This window comes from Haliotis rufescens, unplaced genomic scaffold, assembly GCF_023055435.1.
Source record: "Haliotis rufescens isolate VD_foot unplaced genomic scaffold, xgHalRufe1.0.p SCAF_16, whole genome shotgun sequence".
Taxonomy (NCBI): domain Eukaryota; kingdom Metazoa; phylum Mollusca; class Gastropoda; order Lepetellida; family Haliotidae; genus Haliotis; species Haliotis rufescens.
The window spans coordinates 20,072,726-20,095,420 of NW_025963846.1; the positions used below are offsets into that span (position 1 = coordinate 20,072,726).

The window sequence follows — 22,695 nt, forward strand, 5'->3', positions numbered from 1 at the left end:
TATATCACATCATGACCACGAAATATTTTTTAATCAAAAACAGAAATTCTCACTGTTCACAGCATCATATGTGTAACAGTTAATGTGTAAAATGGCTGAAACTTTCGCTTAGGCAAATCACAAAACGCCCAAATATGTCAGTTATTTTACAAAATGACTGGATAATCTTTTAATTTATTTTATTATGATAACAAATTCCAAACCAACGATGTTTAATTTCTTCTCCCAGTGACAGAAAATTATGGGATTAAAAGGAAACGAAAGTCAATGTATACGTGTTTTAAAATGTTTTGGCTTCTAATCCTTGCATCATCAGCATATTGAAATGTTTCGAAGCCCCTTTGAACCTCTTAATAATTTCTAGTCAGTTTCCCAAATAAATGGACAGATTTTCAGTCAGTTTGGAAAATGACTGAAATATACAGTAACACGTCCCATTTTAATTCTGGAAACCCAAAAGTCCAGAAACTCTACGCTCTTTGCCCAGTCTCGGTTAAAGGTATTTACAAAATTAAACATGCCGTTTTCATGGGAACATACCAAGGAAGAAAAAATGAAAAAAAAAATGTTTAAAAACTCAATATTTAGACTATGTCGCCCATGGGCCTGCCCATGGGCGAAGTCTGGCCCATGGGTAGGCCCATGGGCAGGCCCATGGGCGAGAATATGTTCCTTTACTTAAAACTCATGTTTTTGTTTCGCAAATACATTTAATGTATTCATTCAAGTATCATGACACAAAATTTAACTCATTTTAACTTAATTCAACTATTTTATAGCGATATTGAAATATTTCGCCCATGGGCGAGAAAAAGGTTTGGCCCATGGGCGAGAATATGTTCCTTTACTTAAAACTCATGATTTTGTTTCGCAAATACATTAAATGTATTTATTGAAGTATCATGACACAAAATTTAACTCATTTTAACTTAATTCAACTATTTTATAGCGATATTGAAATATTTCGCCCATGGGCGAGAAAAAGGTTTGGCCCATGGGCGAGAATATGTTCCTTTACTTAAAACTCATGATTTTGTTTCGCAAATACATTAAATGTATTTATTGAAGTATCATGACACAAAATTTAACTCATTTTAACTTAATTCAAATATTTTATAGCGATATTGAAATATTTCGCCCATGGGCGAGAAAAAGGTTTGGCCCATGGGTAGGCCCATGGGCAGGCCCATGGGCGAGAATATGTTCCTTTACTTAAAACTCATGTTTTTGTTTCGCAAATACATTTAATGTATTCATTCAAGTACCATGACACAAAATTTAACTCATTTTAACTTAATTCAACGATTTTATAGCGATATTGAAATATTTCGCCCATGGGCGAGAAAAGGTTTGGCCCATGGGCAGGCCCATGGGCGAGAACATGTTCCTTTACTCAAAACTCATGTTTTTGTAGCGATCTTTAATGAACCCGGCCTTACCTCTCAAAACGTTTTGACAGTTTATCATACGAATTCATGTGCGTGTACTCCAATTCATTGGAGTTATTTTCCACAACATTAAATTTTAGTTAGTTTCTATTTCATTTCCCGTTTTTTATGTCCCGTTGATACATCACACTGGGCAATTACGTGACACTAGGTATGCAATATACAGGTACGCGTGCGCGTATTTTAATGAAAAAAACTATTCGTCTTTTATTGCATAACCTTTGGCTGAATATCTTACATTCTAACCAAATCTCGAAATAATTATTTAATTACAAGCAGTGTCGAACTGACCAGTAGAATTATGTTTCAATGCGATTGAGGAAAACGTGAGTGAATATTGTGACACTAAAGCAACTTTTAACTGCATTGTCACTTTTGGTATGAAAATGGTAACAGTTCAGAAAAAACAACAGCCTTCTTATGATAGTTCTCATTAGTACGTTGTATCTAATTACAGTGTCGGCCTTATTTACAGGTGATTCTACAATACCTGCTCTCGGTCAATTACGATCTACCACACCACACGTGAATAAACAGTTCTGCAGGTGTTGCTGTGGGCAAATACCTAGCCTGAAAATGTTTATTTTTTTTAGGATACATGTTTTACAAATGTTCGTTGATATGTGGATATATTAAGCACAAAGACAAAAAAAATGTTTATGAAAGATGAATTAGTGCCTTGATATATTCATCGAGATGTGTATCATCGTTTAATGGGGTCATTCAATAAACGTATGTTTGGAGGAGATATCAAAGGAGCCGCCCAATATACACAGTGTCGTCCGGTGAACTACCAACCCACCCTGTCCATTAGAGTTATGTAATCGGTACACAAATATATTTGATGCGGTGTCAGTGCGGAAGGAGTTTGAATTACGTCCGCCACTTGCCACAGAAATCCTCAAAGTATAGAAACAATAAACAAGGTCAATCCGTACTAATTACCAATAGGGAAAATGGTGAAAACAAATTGAAATAGATTTTAATAAAACATTATTGTACTAAATAACTCGCAAAAGCGGTGCCTAAAATTGTTTGACCGTGTTATGTGTGTTGTAAACTGACGAATAGCAAGTAATTGTCATGCTGTATGCATGGTTCCATATACAAATTCAGTTATGCAACCGGTATGAAACTGAGAACTGAGATACCAAGTACAACCTGCATTCACACACGGAAGCAATATACTTGTGTGTATGCCCCCTCCTCTACAAAATGTATCACTAAAGTATTTGCATTGTAATAAATATAGTAATGATAAAACTTGGTAATTTGGTAGGTCTCCTACAGATATGATTTTCAGTTTTTTTTACACCTTTGATTGATACGGATTACGTACCTGTAGTCTAGTCACTGTCTCTAATGTATCTGCTTGTTATAAATTTCAAATGTCTTGTTGTAGCACTGTTCCTAAAATACGGTAGTTTCTTTTATCGGGTATAAATAGTTGATTCGTCTTGTCACGCAGTCATTTTTACTTGATCGAATGATTTCTACAAAAAAATTACGGCAGAGAGTTTTGTATTTTATTCTATTTTTAGAAGATTTTAGAAGATGCTTACATCACTGTATCTCAGAACGTAAAACTGATAACATTCAAACATGTAATTAGTACACAGTTAATTGTTACATATAATTTCCTGCATATTCCTTTTTGAACAAAAAGCCTACATGTATACTGATATCGGTGTCCACTGTTAAAAGGGTATTAGTGCAGTCAGCCATGGTAAATGGAGAGACAATAATAAGGTGATTAATTATAGTCTGTTGCAGAATATGCGGTATAAGTGTAGTCATTGATACATATACACATTACACATATACAGATGAAATACACGATATGATGCAGTGCAAGAACAAATTAAGATACGGTTTCTATTAAAAATAATTATACGATTTTGGATTTAATTAGCATGTTTAAATTTTCAGGCCAACACGGCTGAGATACAGCATCGGCATACTCAACTGGAGTTGTTTTCTGCCGGTCGTAAGTTCATTGTTTGACTGAGCACACTCGTGTCGGGGTTGCGATATTTTCTTCTCTTTGTTGGCAGCCTGCCACCGGTCTGAATTTTGAGAAAGGTCTCAGCATGGGACTGTTAATTACTTCTTAATGATGTCTACAAGCTTACAAACTTGTAGATGTTGGGTGCGGTTAGGACCAAACTTTTTCAGCTCAGATTGTTAGTGGTCCTGGAACCCATAGTGTCAAACAGGTTCTGCACAAAACGTCCATCAGATTCTACTGTTCAGCAACATTGTCACTGAATTTCAGAACTCTGGCATGATATAATAATCAAGGATTTCGAAGGTGAACGAGGGGAAAGGCAGACGCACGTGGATTTACCCTCAGGTTATTATTGTCTGGAGTTCACATTTTGGGGCATTTCATATACTAATTGAACAGAGTTCACCTGCACATGTCCACTTTAGTGATACAGACTGTAACCAAAAATGCAATGAGCCGTAGCTCTTAATCCCTTATAACAACGGTAACAACAACCAGGGTGAGGACACAGTAAGGTTAAACCGTGTCCAACAGACAAACTGAGGTGGCTATCTCCCATCAAGTCAGCTCTGTTTTTAAGCGCATAGTTATGTTTTTACATATTGAAATAAAAGGAATTTAAAAAATTATATTTAACAAACCTACACATTACCAAATACAAAACTTTATAACCCTTTCTAGACTTCGTTCCAATTAACCTGGATCATTCAACTCGCTCGCGAAGGTCGTATGCGACTTTAAAGTGAATACGTCTACAGTGTACAAGTAACTTTTAACTGTATCATATATACTCACGACAAGCAATTATTTTCGTTCCTAATTCGAATGAGCACATTCTGAGGCTAAATCTGCAAAAGGACAGATAAAATATTTCTTTGTACAATGCAAACGATACAAACGTAGCGGCTGATAATAGAGACAATGATTTAATAATCTGCAATATATCAAGTGTTCTCGTTCAATCTATTGTACATATTGAAGTGATTGTAAAGTTTCAAGGAGTACTAAAATGTTGTGGTATTATGAATGTATTTACAATATGAATAGCGAAAAACAGTCACCATATCGGATGTACATGTATAACTTGTCTTCCAACACCACGCTTGTGCCGAGGCCCATGGTCATAAAACTAATCGGTCCCATAAAAGGAGCAAATAGTTTCGCAGATACTTCTTGCTATGGTTCACTCCCAATTGTCAGACGACCTAATCATCAGTTAGACCAGTCAAGTGTGACCAGCGTACCTGTCTGGTTTTGGCTCCTAATTACTGAACTGCCCAATACTGTCATACTGTGGGCAGAGTAAGCGGCCTCGTTGAGTGATACAGACTAACCAGATTATGATTGTGTTTGTAAGTTGCGTTTAATCTGTGTCGGGTTGCAGTTGTTTTATTAGTCAAGACTAGGGGTAGTTTTTTCAATGAAACCTTTTAGCCGTTGAGTTTGTTTTGCACTCATTTCATTAAATACATTGTTAGGTAGAATAATAACACGTTATATGGATCAAACATCTCCCTAATCCGAGTATAATCTCACATGTACTCTAAGTACCGTACTATATTACTTTGCGGAGTCACTGAGTATATTTTTTTAGTTGGCATTGTATGCTGTCTGATGACTTTATACAAATCCCTGCATTCAATAGACCCGTGAAGATCTTCAACAAACCATTCTTGGCGTAAAAGGGCGACAGCGCTTGTCGTAAGAAGCGACTACCGGGATCGGGTGGTCAGGCTCGCTGACTTGGTTGATGCATGTCATCGTATCCCAATTGCGTGGATCGATGCACATGATGTCAATCACTGGATTGTCTGGTCCAGACTCGATTATTTACAGACCGCCGTCATACAGCTGAAATATTGCTAAGTGTGGCGTTATACAACTAACAAACAAACAAAACACAAAAAGAGAAAGTGTATGAGTACTAAAACTTGCAATAGATATGCGTACCCTACGTACACACATGAGTCCGATTCGACAGTCTACAACACACGAATAACTGTCAAACAAGTTTGGGTACCCCTTCTGTTCAGGCAAGTTATTTAGTTCGATTAATTTTGTATTAAAATCCTTTTCAATTTGTTTTCATCCTTTGTCCCTATTCCATGCATGTTTATGTTGCTACATCTTATTGCTCATGTTTCCAAGTATTGTAAAACACTTTAATGTTTCTCCTTCTTAATCTAACGTTATAACATTTCCGGTCATTGCCATCATCTAATACACAAGAGATGATACCAAGACATATTTTATTCGGTTTTATGGTCTATGCGGTCTTACAATTGATTTTATTAGTCTTTAAATCTTATGTCTAGTAAATATTTTCACAAACAGGGCTGTTAACTGATATAAGGAATGTGACATCCAGTTGAGGATTGAATACGACGTACGTTAGTCTGGTAACGACATTTCTACAATAATTTGTTGAATAAACCGTTAATACGCCAGTTGTGACAGGGATGATGGTATGGTAGATGTAGCAGACATATTGACAGCCGTTGTTACAGAGTCACTAGGTTATTAGTACGGCATTGGCCTTGTTGATTGGTACTATACTTTCTGTGGCCACTGGCGGACGTAATTCAAACTCCTTCCACACTGACATCGCACCAAATATATTTGTGTACCGATTACATAACTCTTACTGACAGGGTAGGGTGGTAGTTCACGCGAAACGGACGACACTGTGTATATTGAGCGGCTCCTTTGATATCGCCTCACAACATACTTTTAATGAATGACCAATTAAACGATGATACACATCAGGATCGCGGAGAAAATACAAGCTTCGTTCGCGTTGAATATATATATCAAGGCACAAATTCATCTTTCATAAACTTTTTATGTCTTGGTGCTTAATATATCCACATATCAACGAAAATGTGTAATACATGTATCCACAAAAATATACATGTACAGGCTAGGTATTTGCCCACAGCAACACCTGCATAAATGTTTATTCACGCGTGGTGTGGCAGATTGTAATTGACCGACAACAAGTATTGTAGAATCACCTGTAAATAAGGCCGACACTGTAATTAGACACAACGTACTAATGAGAATATGAGAATTATCATAAGAAGGCTGTTACGTTTTTCTTAACTATTACCATTTTCATACCAAAAGTGACAATGCAGTTAAAAGTTGCTTTAGTGTCACAATATTCACTCACGTTTTCCTCAATCGCATTGAAACATAATTCCTACTGGTCAGTTCGACACTGCTTGTAATTAAATAATTATTTCGAGATTTCGTTAGAATGTAAGATATTTAGCCAAAGGTTATGCAATAAAAGACGAATAGTTTTTTTTCATTAAAATACGCGCACGCGTACCTGTATATTGCATACCTAGTGTCACGTAATTGCCCAGTGTGATGTATCAACGGGACAAAAAAAACGGGAAATGAAATAGAAACTAACTAAAATTAAATGTTGTGGAAAATAACTCCAATGAATTGGAGTACACGCACATGAATTCGTATGATAAACTGTCAAAACGTTTTGAGAGGTAAGGCCGGGTTCATTAAAGATCGCTACAAAAACACGAGTTTTGAGTAAAGGAACATGTTCTCGCCCATGGGCCTGCCCATGGGCCAAACCTTTTCTCGCCCATGGGCGAAATATTTCAATATCGCTATAAAATCGTTGAATTAAGTTAAAATGAGTTAAATTTTGTGTCATGGTACTTGAATGAATACATTAAATGTATTTGCGAAACAAAAACCTGAGTTTTAAGTAAAGGAACATATTCTCGCCCATGGGCCTGCCCATGGGCCTACCCATGGGCCTACCCATGGGCCAAACCTTTTCTCGCCCATGGGCGAAATATTTCAATATCGCTATAAAATCGTTGAATTAAGTTAAAATGAGTTAAATTTTGTGTCATGGTACTTGAATGAATACATTAAATGTATTTGCGAAACAAAAACCTGAGTTTTAAGTAAAGGAACATATTCTCGCCCATGGGCCTGCCCATGGGCCTACCCATGGGCCAAACCTTTTTCTCGCCCATGGGCGAAATATTTCAATATCGCTATAAAATAGTTGAATTAAGTTAAAATGAGTTAAATTTTGTGTCATGATACTTCAATAAATACATTTAATGTATTTGCGAAACAAAATCATGAGTTTTAAGTAAAGGAACATATTCTCGCCCATGGGCCAAACCTTTTTCTCGCCCATGGGCGAAATATTTCAATATCGCTATAAAATCGTTGAATTAAGTTAAAATGAGTTAAATTTTGTGTCGTAATACTTCAATAAATACATTAAATGTATTTGCGAAACAAAATCATGAGTTTTAAGTAAAGGAACATATTCTCGCCCATGGGCCTGCCCATGGGCCTACCCATGGGCCAAACCTTTTCTCGCCCATGGGCGAAATATTTCAATATCGCTATAAAATAGTTGAATTAAGTTAAAATGAGTTAAATTTTGTGTCATGATACTTCAATAAATACATTTAATGTATTTGCGAAACAAAATCATGACTTTTAAGTAAAGGAACATGTTCTCGCCCATGGGCCAAACCTTTTTCTCGCCCATGGGCGAAATATTTCAATATCGCTATAAAATATTTGAATTAAGTTAAAATGAGTTAAATTTTGTGTCATGATACTTCAATAAATACATTTAATGTATTTGCGAAACAAAATCATGAGTTTTAAGTAAAGGAACATATTCTCGCCCATGGGCCAAACCTTTTTCTCGCCCATTGGCGAAATATTTCAATATCGCTATAAAATCGTTGAATTAAGTTAAAATGAGTTAAATTTTGTGTCATGATACTTCAATAAATACATTAAATGTATTTGCGAAACAAAATCATGAGTTTTAAGTAAAGGAACATATTCTCGCCCATGGGCCTGCCCATGGGCCTACCCATGGGCCAGACTTCGCCCATGGGCAGGCCCATGGGCCACACTTCGCCCATGGGCAGGCCCATGGGCGACATAGTCTAAATATTGAGTTTTTAAACAATTTTTTTTTCATTTTTTCTTCCTTGGTATGTTCCCATGAAAACGGCATGTTTAATTTTGTAAATACCTTTAACCGATACTGGGCAAAGAGCGTAGAGTTTCTGGACTTTTGGGTTTCCAGAATTAAAATGGGACGTGTTCAGTATATTTCGGCATTTAAGAAATTGCGTCAGGCAATCATACGTTACACAGTGGCTGTAACATATACACCACTGCATGCACAAAGCCCATTGCCTCAATATTCGCTGCCACTGCATCAAGAATTCTAATGGCTCCATCACCTGCATTTTCGCGAACACCTGGTGTCATCACTGGCCATTCGCATAACTTTCACAGCTATTTTGCCCTTTACGTTAAACGGAATCTGTTTCAGCGGGTAATCCAGACTGGTTATTCTCCTGCATTGACACACTCTATGGATAACCGTCGATTAAACATACACGCAGCTATACATGGTATAATACGTGTAGTCAGTTTTAAGGATATCAAAATAAGGATGCTGTTATAAAAAAAATAAAAACATTTTAAATATATTAATGACAAATGAAAAATTTATGGCGGGTTGATTTAAAATATTGGTAACTAGATTGTATAGGAGATTTAGCGTCGTTAGTCATGACAGCCTTTCCATGGGAGACATGTGGCCTTTCTATCAGTTACAGCTGGCTCCAACCGGATCGTATTTCAGTAACACATTAACAGTCTTTCCTGCATACAGTAAACTACGGTTATAACGAACACGCTTATAACGAACTGACGGATATAACGAACTTACTTTTTTGTCCCTACTATTTGCTGTAGTTATGCTGTATATATGCTTATAACGAACTACGGTTATAACGAACTAAAATTAGCAGTCCCTTTAAGTTCGTTATAACCGTAGTTTAATGTATATGGTCTCTGCGAAAACTGATCCCAGCATCAGATGAACTGAATAACTCTGGTTTGAAACTGACACGGACATAATTTAGATGTGATATAAAAATCATTCACTAATACCAGTATATATGCAGGCAATGCCTGGCTTAAACTTGACCTACATACACGCCACTGCATTTGACAATCTCTGCATTCTAACGACACATGTAATATGACACCGTGATCTGCATTAACACCCAGTTACTCATAGTTTGTTATGATTTAACAGATTGCGATGTATACTAACAGAATACATGCATTCAAATCTTGAGCTGATCGGGATGTGCCGTATTAATTGAAACACACGATTGCTGTAGGCCTTACAAACCTACTCCTTATATATAGTTAATCAGAAACATAACCATTATATTAAATACAAGTAACAAGTGCCGTCTATTATGTTTTAAAGTCGAAATTAAAATGTGCAACGCTTCCAATTAAACAATTTGGTTCTATATTATGAACACACAATGCCACTTAGAAAGAGGTCAAATTTAACATTTTGTTTGTTGTTTAACGCTGCAGTCAGCAATATTCCAGCTATACGACGGCTGTCTCTAAACATAATCGAGTCTGGACCAAACAATCCAGTGATTGACATCATGAGCATCGATCCATGCAATTGGGATACAATGACATGCATCAACCAAGTCAGCGAACCTGACCACCCGATCCCGTTAGTCGCCTCTTACGACAAGCATAGTCGTCTCTTACGGCAAGCATGGGTTTACATGAAGACCTATTCTAACCCGGATCGTAACGGGTCGATCAAATGTAACAAATGTTACATTTGTTACATTGGTTCTTTATTGTTTTACAAGAATTCGAAACCTATAAAATGAGTCCAATCAGGTGATTGTTAATATCAGATGATAACCACAAAGATAGTTAAAATGTTATTGTTATGTGCAAGGGGAAATTGTACATTTTATTTCTATACTTAGTTTAATCGCAAAGTAATGTACATTACCATAAACGCCTCACGAACCAGACAATACACACATTGTATATAATTTATAGCCTTGTACCCCTTCTACACACAGTCCAATCTTCACACGATAGATATTATGGTTAAATGAGTGTGTGAGTGGGTTTAACGCCGCTTTTAATAGTATTCCAGTTATATCACGGCGTGTCAGCTTAATGTGGGAGGTAAGCCCGAAGTGATGCAGGTCTCGACGTTTACCACTTCGGTGAAACCCACGAGCACGGGTATGGTGCTGACAAACATAGAAACATAATTTTGGCGAACCGGGATTCGAACCCACGATCATAGGCTTCTGGCGTGCCCAAGGGACGCAACTCTGCACAGCGAATCGCGGCGCCTTAGACGACTGGGCCACCCGTGCCCCCTACGGTGACATCTGTTTAACCCCTTGTTGGTGATACGTGTCGATTCGTTGGACAAATACCACGTGACGAACAAGTACGAACACCAATAATAATATTAATAGCGTAACGATATACTAAATAAAGCGACAAAACCCTTTCCTTATCCAATAGAAATATCTGCATAAAGCAGAGTCGATTGTACGATTCCGACGATATCATGAGCATATGTTTATGAATCACAATCAAACATAATGATACCAGGTGTTCGCGAAAAGGTGAGCGTATCCTGCTCCACCGGTTGCACCCGTCACAAACACATGCAAAGGCAAGTCAATTGTTCACCTAAAACAACACGGGAACATATGGTACAAGTCAAAATAGAGAATGCTTGACCCACCTTTGGAGCACAGGTCAATACTTTCGTCCACTGGGTGTTCACTACATCGGTCAGATGGAGTACATTGATATGCTGATAAAACGTGCTGTAAGATATACAGTGTATATAGGGGGAGGTCGGGTAGCCTAGTGGTTAAAGCGTTCGCTCGTCACGCCGAAGACCCTGGTTCGATTCCCGATATGGGTACACTGTGAAAAATATTACTGAGATGGCTGTCATCTCACCACTCAGGGTGGCGGGTATGACATGATTGTCGGTTCTTCCGGCATGTGGCCTCGTAAATTTCATTTACCTAAAGGTACACGTTTTTTGTTCGTATCTATCCGGGGCGGTCGGGTAGCCTAGTAGATAAAGCGTTCGCGCGTCACGCCGAAGATTCTCAACATGGGTACAATGTGTAAAGCCCATTTCTGGTGTCCCCCGCCGTGATATAGCTGAAATATAGCTAAAAGCGGTGTAAAACCACACTCACTCAGTGTATGTAGGTATGAAAATCTCGTGCTTCATGAAACTTGTACATTCAGCATGACAGGACTTGAACCACACACATTTGACTGCACGAGCCGTATACATGTTTGAAATCGTGTAATCTGATTCGAATGTCAATGGTGAAGTTTGTGCCATCAGCAGTGTAAATATAGCTGTGAAAGTCGAGTATTTGCCTGTGCTCTAAGCTTAAACAGACAGAGAACTTGTACCAGTACTGAAACTCGACCTATATGTATCTATTACATAAACCACTGAATGGTACAATACTAAACGTCATAACCCCCGGCGTAGCAATACCCAACATATATGTGTACATAATGTTCTCAGTTTAGCCAAAAATAATCAGTTTGTTTACCTTATGCAAAACTGTTTCCAGCGGTCGGTATCCGAATATTACACTGCGGGCCGTCTTTAAGCATTGTATTGCAGGTTATATGTTAAATTAGATATAATATCGTTTTGACATTTTCGTTTGGGTTTTTGACATTTTCATTTTAGTTTTTGACATTTTCGTTTCACTTTTCAGCGATTCAATATCTTCTTTACACATGATTTATCACATATTTAGTGAAATATCAAAATATGGAAAAACAGACTCCGTGTTCCTTATTGGCCACCGTAGGTGACAGAGTGAATTAACATGTTATATATCTGATTGCGTTCATTTAATAACTCGAGAAATGATGTTATCCCCTCAATTGCAATGTAATATCTGATTTCATGTGTCATGTAGTATAGATTATTGAGTGAGTGAGTGAGTGAGTGAGTTGGCTTTAACGCCGTTTTGAACAGTAATGCAGTTATATTACGGCGTGTTAGCTTGATATTGGGGGAAACCCCGAAGTGATATAGGTCTTAGACGTTTACCACTTCTGTAAAACCCACGGGTATGGTGCTGACAAATCGAGAAGCAAATTGGGGCGAACCGGGATTCGAACCCACGATCATAGGTTTCTGTCATGTCAAGGGACGCAACTCTGCACAGCGAATTGCGGCGTCACAGACGACTAGGCCACTCGTGACCCCGTATATATTATTGAAGGTGAGGTGAAATTGGGTTTAACGTCGCGTCCAAGATTATTGCACTTATATAGCGACGTGCATGTACGTGTATGTGTGTGTGTGGCTGCTTGTACTAGTCCGGACTGATGCCGATTTATAGTGCTAGCTCACTGAGATACCATGCCGCAGTTTAACATGAATACCCCACTCAGACACAGTATACTGACTACGAGCCGACCAGTCCTTGTTTTAGCCCCTTAATGCCGAGCGCCAGACAGGGTAACAACAAGTACAATCTTTTAACGTCTTTTTGTATGACGCGGCCCGTGATCGAACCCCGGACCTTCCGCTCTCCGGGCGGACGCTCTACCACAAGACCACGGAGGCGGTCACTTATATATTATTGAAGAAGCTGGTCTGAAAATTACGTTTTATCCGCTGCCAAGATTAATAGTACATATATTGTTTTGAAAAAAACTCAACGCCCGCTTCTTTATTTACTTTGAGTCTGAGTAACACTTGTCCATAGCGCCGCAACGCGTTGACAATTCGGAGAGTTGCGTCCCTTTATCGTGCCAGGATCTACTGGGCGTAGGTCGCAATGAAAGATTCGCTCATATTATGATCATTCTAACCATGATAACTATCCGAGATCTTCCTTCACGCTGTACTTTGAACCCTCGCTAAGCCACGCCGGGATCCTGAAGCAGCTTGACCCATCTTTGTTATGTTTACCTGCTCTAATAACGCCTTTCAATCTCACTCGTGCTCATATCGTGAATAGCTGTACCTGCAAGGGACCGTACGTTTAAGGAAAAGAGTCCTTTTCATTCGAAATGTCAAATTTAAAAGTTGCGGAAAATTAAAACCAAAATGGTTTATGGATTGATTAAACGGCTGACGACTAGCCCCTTTTTCTTCCGTTTTTTTCCATCTTCAAGACAAAATATAATGAGTAATGGGGTGAGCTATGATGAATGTTTTGTTCCGTAAGAAGATTAGCTTGGGCCAAAGACTTGCTCACGTTCATATAATAGAACAACGCTTCCCGAAAATCTAAAAAATCAGCCTTTGTGACACATTTCATCCTCATAAACATGTTGAAATGAATAACTTCTAGTTCTTATTCATATAAACATATGATGATTCGGTACAAGGCTGTCCCCTGATTGGTTGATTTCATACAATATGTGCATTCTGGTCGCTGAAAAGGGCCATTATAATTCATTCTACCATGACATTGAAGATCGCTTGATTCAGATTGCTTTCCCTTCTTGCTACGGAAACCCTTTTTAAATATATTAAGGCTTTTCACGCACAATAACGTGCGTATGATTATACATCGATAGCCTACATGTCGATTCATAAAAAAATGGTTGCCGATCGATCACCAATAGGAACTGTAAAACGTATTGATATTTTCTATATTTCACATTGGGTCTCTAATATACACCGAGTCAAAAGGATAAAGCGCTAAAGCGCCCGGTTCCAAATTAAATACGAGGTATAGCTCTACAGTGGGACAACGTCAAATTTCGAAACGCTTATCTCCTGATTGTCCTTTACCGACACAACGTAAAACCGGGTTTTATTGAATAAGTGAGTTTAGCACCCCTTTGAATAGTATTCCAGTTATATCGCGGCGTGTCAGCTTGATGTGGGAGGAAAGCCCGAAGTGATGCAGGTCTCAGACGTTTACCACTTCGGTGAAACCCACAAGCACGGTATGGTGCTGACAAACCTAGAAACAAACTCAGGGCAAATTTTGGATTCAACCCACGAAAATTAGATTTCTAGAACGCACAAGGGACGCAACTCTGCACAACAAATTGTGGCGCCTTAGAGAACTGGAGATTCCGTGCCCCCACTTCATATGAACAGAAAATCACAAGTATTATTTCCTTGTGTGTGTCTAACGGGTAATATGTTGTAGTGTTGTTACCTTGGTAACCCCGATTCAGTACCTTGTGGATCACAGTATACAGACTGTCATCAAGAATAGCTAATTTCCACGCTCAACAGAGATTCGTGTCTTTCGGTATTACATGCAAACATGTAATTTTACTATCTCTATTCAGACTAGACTGGTCCTCATTCGATAAAGGAACACGTGTACACTACTATTCAAAACTACATTGTATGTTCCCTTCTCGCCCCGGTCGCGATCGAGGGGACGTGTGTTCTGAACAGTACTGTAGCTCTGAGGTACGTAAGCGTGCCCACGACCCTATATCCGAGCTGGTGGAAATGTGATGAAGGCTGTGGGAACTCTTCCTCGGGAAGATGTGTTCAGCCATCCACATCGTCTTCTTGCAGTGTTGTTTTCAATGGAATTCATTTCAAAGTATGTTTTCCATGAGTTTAAATTAAATTTTATTTTACTGAAACAGTAAACGATGTTGATGATGTCGGCGTGAGCAAGTTTTCAATGCGTTCGGGATGGTGATGCTGCTGTATCTAAGACATCAAGGTGTACGTCGTTAGTGATGACATGGTCATGACAAAATCATACATTATATTGTTTTACCATGTAATATGTGTACACATCACCATGACAAATTTACACTTGACTTGTTTTGTAATATTTTCATTAAACATACCTCCTATTTAACTGATAAAGATTGGAAGTCATATTGGAAACTTTGAGTGTCCTGCAGTTTCACTTGGTATCATCATCATCATCATCATCATCATCATCATCATCGTCATCAATATTGTTTATATTATACATATCAAGGTTAACATAGAGTGAATCTAGTTCTAACAATTCAGTTCACCGTCTCTAATTATGGCATTGTTACTGAATAATACCCCAGCTAAGCACAAAGGCCACCTCCATTTACTGAAACAACATAACAATTTTTTTATATAACTCCAACGGGTGAACAGGTCCTACACAAAAATCAGCAATTGTTAATGCGGCAGGTACACGCGACGTTGCAGAACTCACTGTTCAGGGTTTAACCTTTGAACAACGTGTTATTTGAGCAACACAATCTAAAGCTGGGTGTGGTTGTATGAACTACATTCTTTGGTTGCATAAACAACCCGAATGAGGTGTGTTTTCAACGCTTTTAGTTATTGCCCTGGCATTCATAAGCTGTAGTAACAATGGGGACAGAGTTGACTCATGTTTTAAACGATATATTATTTTTAATAAATATTGAAAATAGGATTCGCCAAAAATCGTAATGGCGGTCATTTCTGAAGACCTCTCCAGTACAAAACTACTTTGTACACAATATATTATAATTACAAATAATAACACACAGTGGATGATGAAGCGTTCAGCATCATATTCATGTATATCTAAACGTACAAATGACTTTAAATGGCTTACAAAGCGTTTGGACACGGTAATAATCATTGACAGCTTCTATTATTATAATGGCTAGGTTATTGGCATTCGAAACCCTTTACATCTTAACTCGGTATTATTTTTACATTGATTACATTACAGATTTTAACTAATTTTATTCACTTGATTAAGAAAGGTACCAGTAGCAGTTAAAAGCATACAGAGGCTGAATCAGCAATTGCCGAGCTATACATCATCGGTCTCTAATCCAGTGATTGACATCACAAGCATCGATCGATCAACGCAAATGGGAAAAACGCTTTTTAATGGATTTATTGCTAAATCTTATAATGTTTTAGATATACCTGATATCGACAAACTAATCCAGTGATTGACATCACAAGCATCGATCGATCAACGCAAATGGGAAAAACGCTTTTTAATGGATGTATTGCTAAATCTTATAATGTTAAATTTTCAGTGACTCCAGTGTGTGTTTTATACTTGCCAAAGTCTGCTTTTTAATTCTTAATCGCAGAAAACATCTTTTATATGGATAACTTTTTACTATATCATCTTTATATCATTTATGTATAAAAATTATGATAATTTGTCTCTCATAATTCTATTGAATGGTTCTGTACATTCTATCTATGTCAAGTTGTACAAAGCTGTTTTATGTATGTACAGAAGTGAGACGTTAATAAACTATTGTCTGTCTGGGGTACAGTGCATGGATCAACCAAGTAAGAGAGTCTGGCCACACGATCCTGTTAATCGTCTCTTAAGACAAGCAAGAGTTGCTCATGACCAAGCCGAACCTGGATCTTCACGGACATCAACACTGTGAGCATGATCAAGTGATTATTAGTAAAAATCCCCGGCTACCACCCGGACGGCGTGGAAATGATGTAGCCAACAACATTGATGAGGATGTTAAAGAGGGAGGTTGCTGTGACTTGTATGTAAGGCATTTGTTAATTGTTGGATAGGCTTTTCTATATGCTTGTAAAACGATTTTTGGATTTATTTAAACTGTATTGTTATATTGCAATATTGTAAGGGAAGCAAAGCAGCTCAATCTGTCCTCAGTGCACTACAACAAAATCTAAATTCACTTCTATTCTGGGCTTATAAAACTATGAAATGCAAGCTGTCGACAGATTCTTATCAACAAACTCCAATCCACAGATCCAAGAGTGTCGGAAACCACAACTCTATCGCATTGTTATTCCAACAATCACTATAACAGTATATTTATTTAATGCAAATTTGTGATAGTTATTTATGTAAAATCCTAGCTGCCCTAGTATATCAAATGTTTCAGCGTCGTTAATTCTGTGTTAACATTAATACTTAATGAGATGTTTTTAAATCTTAAATATTTTATCAATTATTTAACTACATGCACATTGTGCATTTTTATTGTTATTTTAGTGACACGAGTGTCTCGTGGGCTTCTTTGGTCGGACGTTGTATGTTTTTTTAATATGAATAAAATTTAATTTACCTGCTTATTTACAACATGTGACACTTAAATAAACTATCATTCTTCTTCTCTCTTCTATATTCACTTCCCACCGGTCTCATAAATCTATGGAATGCAAGCTGTCGACAGATTCTAATCAGCAAACTCCAATCCAAGAGTGTCGGAAACTACAACACATTGTTATAACTACAATCAGCCATAAGGCAAATGCACCGTTATTACATTTACTGTTATTGCAATTTATTGTGGGAACAAACACGAACTTTCAAATGCAAGTCCATAGTATACACTATAGTACAATTTCCTTATGATACTTGATACTTATGTGCTATTACGCCTATCTCCAAGCAAATATTAAGACCAAAATTGAAGTATTATATATTTAGAGAAATAAATGATTGTCTTGTGAAATTCTCAGCCCGAACAAACAGTATATATATTTTACATTTTATTTGATAACTTTGACATAACGTTACACCTGTAATAAAGAAGTTGATCTATCATGTATTAGTGATAATTCCACCCTAAAAAGCTGAAAATGGCTTTTACAGCAAGTGCAGATCTATGTCCACCTCTAACGCTTCATATTAACATGTACGCTATCCAGAGAACAGGCAAATGTCACGATTGCCTTAGCTTATCACTCGACCCTGTGAAACTATCAACTTGAGGTTAAAGACACATATACACGCCTATAGTAAGTTTGCCGATCTCTGGTCATCACTGACGTCCACACTTGGTCCACTCGTTATTGATCCTAAACAGGTAGAAGGTAAGCGACCAAATAACGACGGCACAAATCAACACAGGGCCTACCTGTAGATCGCCTCTCCTGCTTCTACCGGTAACGAACGGGTATTAACAGCCGCGGATAAACACAGAACACCTGCAGCAAGCGAAGCCCCAACCTTGGATAACGGGTCATTTAGTCACGTGACATTCGTCTCACGACATTCGTGTTCTCGCCCGACACGATAGGACTAAATGTGCAAATATTTGATCGGGGTTACATATATTTAACGATAATTTTTACTTCAACATCATGACAAATAGATTCGTGACGTAACCGTCAGTGATTGGACCTTTACACGTTTCTCCTCATGTTTTATGTCAGCAATGTAATAATGGGATTTTTGGGGCTTTCAGTAAAGCAGCTCTCATAGAAAAATATACGCAAATGCAACACATATACACACTGATTTGCTGTCTCCGTGTTGAATTCAAATTTTTCCTCCTGTTTAATTACGTGTAATCCATTTGCCAGCTCCTCAACAACATATATATTTAATAGATCAGGAAAAACGATTTCGGTTGGGTATGGCGGTAGAACAGAGTAATTTGAAAGGACGTGCGAACCTTAGGAACTGTTCCTTACCGCATGCGCAATATGTTGTTTGTTGTTTAACGCCGCACTCAGTATGATCCGAGTGAGAAGAGGTTTCAGCAACCCACCACAAGAGGATGCTATGGTTGTCGTAAGAGGAGACTAACGGTATCGGGTGTCAGGCTCACTGACTTGGCTGATGCATGTCATCGTATCCCAATTGCGTAGATCGATGCTCATGATGTCAATCACAGGCTTGTCTGGTCCATACTGGAATATTGCTGAGTGCGGCGTTAAACAAGAAACAAGCAGGGCTGAAGATGACGTTAACCTTGATAACGTCCCTCGTTTCAAGCTGGGCCTACCTCTTCTCGTCATAATATAACAGCCCAAATAAACAAAACAGAAATGCCATTATTGAGAGTCCGTGAGCGTCATTTATCAGTACAGTTTACGCCGACAGCTTTACCGAGATAACTGCCTAGTAAATGCAAAAATAAGTCCACATTCGTGTATGCTTCTCTAACACTCGCTAGATCATGGTTTAATCTGGTGACTAAACAATGACCCACTATAACTATAATAGCAAGGGTGCTTTCCGATATTGCTGCTATACTTCCTGCCGGGGCCGTGATCAAATAAACGATCGCCACTGCCTTGAACTTCCACGTCACATACCAGATTGAACGCATTAGTACGGAAGCGTAGAAGGGCCAATGTGATTTGTTTTTGTCTAGGTATCTCCTACGTAGGACTTATTATCTTCTACGTAGGACTTACTATCTCCTACGTAGGACTTACTATCTCCTACGTAGGACTTACTATCTCCTACGTAGGACTTAGTATGGCCTAGAATCACTATCTCCTACGTAGGACTTAATATCTCCTACGTAGGACTTAATATCTCCTACGTAGGACTTAATATCTCCTACGTAGGACTTATTATCTTCTACGTAGGACTTAATATCTCCTACGTAGGACTTAGTATGGCCTCGAATCACTATCTCCTACGTAGGACTTAATATCTCCTACGTAGGACTTAATATCTCCTACGTAGGACTTAATATCTCCTACGTAGGACTTATTATCTTCTACGTAGGACTTATTATCTCCTACGTAGGACTTATTATCTCCTACGTAGGACTTACTATCTCCTACGTAGGACTTAGTATGGCCTAGAATCACTATCTCCTACGTAGGACTTAGTATCTCCTACGTAGGAGATAGGAAGTCTTACGTAGGAGATACTTAGGCAAAAGAAAATTTCACCGTGGCCCTACTACGCTTCCGTACATTAGAGCATACTGCAAAGTCGCATAGAAAAGAAATCATAGTTGTATTTACAACACGGCGCAGTTAACAGATGGCAACCAGTTCACCTTGAGAGAGAGAGAGAGAGAGAGAGAGAGAGAGAGAGAGAGAGATTATGTGAAACGCGGTACATAAGCTGTGTATACAATAAAAATGGACAGTCATATAATCTAAACGTGGCGCTCAGCCACAAGGCTCATGAGACACAATAAAACAATAAATCCATACATGGCCCGATAAAAAGCTAAACAAACGACGGGGTAGCACGCTATCACAGCCTTCACTGTGAGTTGGCAAATTTGATAGGTGTAGATTATGCATTTAGAATTTGGAGAATTTGAAGTGCACTGCGATCCGCCTTCGAGCGAAAAACCCAAAATAAAACGTCACCTTCGTACGAAGACATATCACAGTGAGTGAGCGTAGATTTGAAATGCACTCCGCATTGGGTGCAATTTAATCACATCGTGACATTCCGAGTAATGTCGGTACAACCTTTGTGTGTGCACTGACAAAACAGGCAATGCAGAAATATATATATATATATATATTGAAGCGCTCGTAAAAGATACAACCCCACGATATGACCACAACGAGTTGGGCGTAACGCCGATTTCAACAGTATTCGTTACCGACTCGTGTTATTCCGGGACAAGCCAAACAGCGACCCGTGTCCACTTGTGGCTATTTTTAAGACTGGGTTCCGTCTAAGCGCAAACGGGCATAGCTACAAGAGTGAGTGAGTGGGTATGGTTCTACGCCACCTTTAGCAATATTCCAGCAATAACACGGCGGGGACACCAGAAATGGGCTTCACATTTTGTACCCATGTCGGGAATCGAACCTGGGTCTTCGGCGTGACGAGCGAACGCTTTAACCATAAGACTACCCGACCGCCCCCATAGCTAAAAGAATTGTCAACTCGTTGCGTAATGATTCACGTATATTTCCCCCATATATCACGAATATTCCAGATGCTATTGAAAACACATCGGGACTAACAGTTTTATACGTGATGATTGAACGCATGTAACTGTATCTTGGGTGTATTTTTAAATGCAAGACATATATAAAATCAAAAATTATCCCTGAGGGATTCTTTGACCGAAGTCATATTCGCATTCTGATTGGTTTGTCGTATTTTTGCACATGACATTCATCGATTAGGGGGGGGGGGGAGTCTTCTTGCTAACATTCGCAGTATTAAAGACAAACTAAATACAGTAAACTACGGTTATAACGAACACGCTTATAACGAACTGACGGATATAATACGAACTTACTTTTTTGGTCCCGACTATTTGCTGTAGTTATGCTGTATATATGCTTATAACGAACTACGGTTATAACGAACTAAAATTAGTAGTCCCCATGAGTTCGTTATAACCGTACTTTACTGTATCCTTGAAAGTGGAGTTAGTCATTATTATGTAATTTGCATATCTCAAACATGGTTACACACAGGTATACATGACAGCGAGATAATTATTCCTGGTTTCCAGGTTCCATTTAGAAAAGACAGGACAACTCAAGGGGAAGGCTTTAATATATAGTTAGAGGTAATATGTGTGCCAAACAAATGGATTAGCTTCTTACAGCTGGGCTAGAGGCTACTTAATCGGTATTGTATATCGTGCAGATACGAGTTAAGCGTATATAACTGATCAATCGATAGGGGGCGCAGTTAATATGAATATGTACACTGTAATTGCAGCAGATTTCAATATTGATATACTTCGAGGAGAATAATCCAGAAATGGAGTATTTGCAAATGGTGCATGGACTTTCACAAATTATTAGAGAGCCTACGAGGATCACCGAACATTTCAACGATGATAGACTTACTGTTTTGTGACAGACGTTGATAGTGCACGGTGCTCGGGTGTACCTGATCCAGTTTGTAGTGACCACTCTCCAATATTTGTAACCATAAAAACATAATCCCTAAATGTCATTCCTTTAAACGTAGCGTGTGTCATTATTCCTCAGCAGAACTAGATGGTCTGAACACTGACTTGCTGATAATTGATAGTGAGTTATTATTCTCATCGGAATTTTTTAAAGAGTGTATTGTGTCATTCTATACAATCCAAAATATGTTTTTAACGGAATACTGTGTTAATCTGTAACTCTGGGAACAATAAAAGTTGAAAAAAAACACAAAAAAAACTTTCTTTGTTGTCCTATCCTGCATATGTAACCGTGACATGGACCGCCCACCCTTAAATAAAAAAATCTATTGTTAATTGTAATTTTGATGAAGTTTAGGATATACCTCTGCCCGTGGACACAAAGGCAACTGCCTCTGATGGTATTGGAAATATAATATACCGACGGAAACGAATAAGTGAACAATGAAAAATGTAGGGTAAATAGCTTCACTGTTGGTACATTTGAGTGAGTGAGTGTGGTTTTACGCCGCTTTTAGCAATATTCCAGCAATATCACGGCGGGGGACACCGGAAATGGGCTTCACACATTGTATCCATGTCGGGAATCGAACCCGGGTCTTCAGCGTGACGAGCCAACGCTTTAACCACTAGGCTACCCGACCGCCCGTTGGTACATTTGAAACAGCGAGCATAAAAATTCAACACATGTCAGAAACAAATGTTGAGATGTGTTTGTGTGCATTGTTTCCAACGCCTATTTGGTAGATATGCCTGTTAACCCATGATAGCATATCATTTTACTGTGTC

General features: G+C 38.4%; 1 protein-coding gene across 5 annotated transcripts in view; it reads right to left on the reverse strand.

Annotated features, from left to right (window-relative positions):
- LOC124121880 (beta-1,2-xylosyltransferase RCN11-like) overlaps positions 1 to 22,695 on the reverse strand; it is a 138,880-nt gene that overhangs the window by 24,954 nt on the left and 91,231 nt on the right. Inside the window, exon 1 of one of the 5 annotated variants that reach the window (XM_046484968.2) lies at positions 18,178 to 18,350. The exons of the other annotated variants lie outside the window; for them this stretch is intronic. The gene's annotated coding sequence lies outside the window, so the exon portion shown is untranslated. Of the gene's footprint in view, positions 1 to 18,177; positions 18,351 to 22,695 lie in introns of those variants that run through there. 5 annotated transcript variants of the gene reach the window in all.